This window comes from Amblyomma mixtum, chromosome 7, assembly GCF_055824585.1.
Source record: "Amblyomma mixtum isolate Tamu chromosome 7, ASM5582458v1, whole genome shotgun sequence".
Classification (NCBI taxonomy): Eukaryota; Metazoa; Arthropoda; class Arachnida; order Ixodida; family Ixodidae; genus Amblyomma; species Amblyomma mixtum.
The window spans coordinates 38,419,861-38,424,391 of NC_143018.1; positions in this window are offsets into that span (position 1 = coordinate 38,419,861).

Genomic DNA, 4,531 nt, shown 5'->3' on the forward strand with positions numbered 1-4,531 from the left:
CTGTTTGTCTATTTAGTGCTTTAAATGCGTTGATAAAAGGTTTTGAGCATATATTTCTATGAAGAACGCGTGTAGTGGGGCTCAGATTTGTTACCAATCAACGTAGCAAGCACTTGCGAAAGTGTCAGTACGATGAACTGTAGCTGTTCTTTTTAATCATATCAGTTTATCAATGCAGATAGCAACTAGCTGTGCCACACAGAGAGGGATACTTGTGACGCTTGTGGATACTTGTGACGCGGTGAATGAGCCACAAATAGAACAGCGCAGATGATAACATGGAGATAAGAAGTGTTTAATGAATGTAGGTCGAACATTCATGGCTGCTTTTCATTTGTGGCTCTTCTGTTAGGTCCTGTCTATCTAAGTATTCCCCATTTTCGTTATCATTTGCTTGTGAAGAAACCAGACCAATCGGGGATGGGAAACTGTTGAGTGACCCTTTACTGCACGAATGTTTCGGAAATTGGGGATACTGGGTCATTGGGGGGCTTTGGTGCGAAAGGTGAAAGGTTTAGATGCACCGGCATCAGCTGTGTTAAATCAGTCTAAACAAGAACAACAGTAAATCCAATGCATCTTGCAGTCCGCATTTTGAGACTTGTGGCCCCTCCCTTGCACTTGTTCCTGCAAACTTCCCGAGTTCATCACTCCAGCCAGGTCCCTTTGTGCTGTGTGTTGGTGGGTTGTCAATATGCATTGCTGCTTGTTTGTTGGATCTTTTGCTGCTTGCATGCTATCTTAGTTTAACAATGATTAAATGTGTTATCTGTGTAGTCTTTTCATTATCCCTTTCATCTGCCAGTACAACACCATGAAGGCAGTACCCATGTGCCTGTAATCTACAGTTCTGTCAGTCTGTCGGTGCCATCAGCTTGTCTCAAAGAGTGCAGGAATGCCCCTGGCATCAGGTATTGGGGCATATGCAGGGCCTCACATCTTTGAAACCAGTTAGGGCCCTTCTTATGGCATTGCTGATAGCTCACACTGTGTAGCTACATGTGACAGGAAGACAATGTCTTTTAAGCCATAAAGTATAACAGTGACATATAACAGAATTTGCGACATTGTGGCTTGGTTTTGGAAAGTGAAGTATCGTTCGTCTAACTAGCAGCAGATCATCAAAGTCCTATTCTGATTAGTTAAAACCATCTTTATGCAGCTTTGCATCACTTCGTTTGAGTTTCTGGCAAACTTGGTATGCTTTGGTTTCGTTCCTAGAAATGTGCATATTGTAAATTGTGCATGTGCATGTGCAAATTGTGGGCATATTGATACGTGGTGGCAAGCCAAGGAACAGAATGACATGATGACCGATGAAATATGATTCTAATGGCTGTGGTCCTAGCACGAGCGCTCCGTCCCGCGCCACAGCCCGCTTCTTTGTCAACTTCTTCGTAACATTACCCAGGGCCACCGACCGATCGTCCCTATCGATTACGTGAATTCTGAAGCATGAGCTGATGGTGAGGATGGTCAGAAAGGATGGAAGAAGATGAAAGGCTTGCCACCATGAAGGATGAGATGGTCTGATGAAGAGTTGCCCCCGGAGCTTCAGGGCCAGCGGTCGGTCGCCCAGAGCCGAAGGTGAAGGTTTATGGACTCGCCGGGCAGCTTGGACGGGGGTGCCGTCTTGGTTCTTGTCGTCGTCTGGTCATAACGGGTCTGGTCCTGGTCGCCGTAACGTATGTCCGGGGCTGGCAACGGGGCGGGGGGAAGCGGCTGGTCAGTTCTGGTCAAGTAGAGCTGGGGCGAGCCGGGCGGCGGAGTCCATGTCCCCTAGGCCGACGACCAAGGCGAGCAGAAGGCGGCGGGGCTCCAGGGACCATCATCCCTCACTCCAAATGATACGTGGTGGCAAGCCAAGGAACAGAATGACATGATGACCGATGAAATATGATTTTAATGGCTGCGGTCCTAGCACGAGCGCTCCGTTCCGCACCACAGCCCGCTTCTTCATCTTCTTCGTAACAATATAGCTTGTGTTTGATTCTAGAATGCAGAGCATTGTACCAGAAACAAACTAAATATTGAAGGCGAGTTGCAGTATGTTTTTTATTATGGCAGAGGCTGGTATGCATAAGCTTCTACCGACGTCATTTTGGACTTCCTCTGTACAGAAACTGCTTTGCTTCAAGTAACATTGCAAGGTCACAGTGCAGTTCTGCATAGTACATAAGTGAAATGTAGAAATTGTGTGCATAAGTACATTTTAGTGACACGAAGGGTTACTTCGTTGTGCAGTATTAACCACCATAGTATTGGCTAGTGGTGGATTAGTGATGAGGAAAGGGGTTGTGCTTTAATTTTATTGCTCACAATGGACTCCCGAAATGCGCTATGGTTGCAGGGATCAACGACGGGGTGAAAGGAGGGAGGAAGGAAGGGTCTTTGTATTTGAGAGCTCTGGACTAATTTCAGTCATCTAGTGTTTGACATCACACAGCATTCAAATGTTTCTGCATTTTGCGCCCATCAAAATGTAAATATGGCTAAGAAGTACTTGAAGCTGGGCTTGTTGGTGTATGTTCATGAAAGACATGAGAGCGCAAAATGGCAACACGGACGAGTAAGGGAACAGGATGAGCGCTGCACTTTCAACAGGATTTATTCAAGGAAGAGCGTTTATACAGCCTTCGCTCTTATTCATGCTCTTAATCGCAGTTGACAAACATTCACCTCTTACAGATATGCATCAAGAAACAGCATTTCACTGAGGGCAAAAAACAACTGACATGTCACTAATACAACTATCACTTCGCTTCTTGATATAGAAGGCTTCCACAAGCTCATGTTCTGTCCTATCTCGGCTTTTCAATAGCACTTTGCAATCGGATAGTCGAGGCTTGCAGGCTGTACACTTCTCTTTCGAGCAGGCTTGGCAGTGGTCTGGAAGATGGCCTCTCTTGTTTAATGAATTCTTGTGTTCAAGCAGGCGCTCATGATTGCAAAGTGTTATTGAAAAGCCGAGATAGGAACGTGAGCTTGTGGAAGCCTTCTATATCAAGAAGCGAGGCGATAATTGCATTAGTGACACGTCAGTTGTTCTTCGCCACAGGGAAATGCTGTTTCTTGATGCATATCTGTGAGAGGTGAATGTTTGTAAACTGCGATTAAGAGCACGGATAAGGGCAGAGGCTATATAAACTTTCTTCCTTGAATAAATCCTGTTGAAAGTGCAGCGCTCGTCCTGTTCCCTTACTCGTCCATGTTGCCGTTTTGTACTCTCTTGTCTTTCACGAAAATGTAAATGCTTCCAGTTCTGCGATATTGGGCTCAGTAACTGACCGCCGTAGACACTAAGCCACTGCAGCAGGTAATGGTATAAGTCAAACCTGAATTTAGTGATGTAAACCTATTCTGTGTCTTAAGCCCGTTTAAGCATTGATGAGCAGTGCTCATTACTAAAGTAGCTTGTGTGAGCTTCATCAAGCTACACTGCTACACTTAAAGTTTCGGACCTTGCAAGTGTGTTGAAATGAAATTATTTCTGATGACCTACCAAAGCTCTTCATGCTCTGCCTTGAGTTCTTTTTCCACCCAGCAGAGCTGCTTTTAATTCACTTTTTTCCTGCTGTTGCTGATTAGTGCAGCAAGGTGCAACAGACAGAAGCAAACTATCACCACGGTAACAAGACTAAACATTTTTATTGCTTAATTCAACAGTGCGCCCGTAGCTTCACGTGAGTTGCTGTAGGAACCAAGGGAGCTGTGTCGTAGCCACGCAGTGCTTTTCCCAGTAGTCGGGCACTGGGTTAAGTGTTTGAGGATTAAGAAGAAAAAGTAGACACTGCAGAGAACACTTAAGGGACACTAAGCCAAAATTAAATTGGCCTGTATCAATAGACTGCCATGTTCTAATAACAAAAAGGCCATTTTCACTGAAGACGGAGATTTTGCAAGCTAAAAAAACGTGAAAAAGAAAGGGAATATAAAGCCATTTTTGCTGCAAATTGCAGTGATGTCAAGACGGTTTATATATGCGGATCTCTGAAGTTAGATTTACAGTGCCAGTCACTCATAATAGTTATCATGAAGTCCTTTTCATCGTTGTCATCCAGAGTTCGAATTAGAGAGAGAAAAAAACTGACACTCTGACCAAAGTCTCACGGGAGAACCGATGCTTCGGTGCCAAGTTGGTACGTTTGGGGGGATGATGGTTCTCCCGCGAGACTTTGTTTAAGTATCAGCTTTTTCTCTTTAATTCGTGCCCCGTCCAGGCAGATTCTGCCGAAATGTTCGTGTTCCAGTCTGAATTGAGTAGTGGGAAATAAGCATTCCATTTTTAAAACCAATTTTCTTGGCAATAAGTGCAGTTCTTGTTATCAACCAAACATCAAAGCAGCCAAAAAGAGCCATGCTGTTAACTTTTAACTGGGAACAAAAAGTGGATGGAGTTGACCTCGGTATCCCGTTCAAACATCACTTTGCGGTTTGGATTTTGGCGAGGATTCCCACTCCTCTGCCAGAGTTAAAAGATGGAGACCCAGTAGGAGGCCAGCTAAAATGACAAAGAAATTCGCAGGACGAG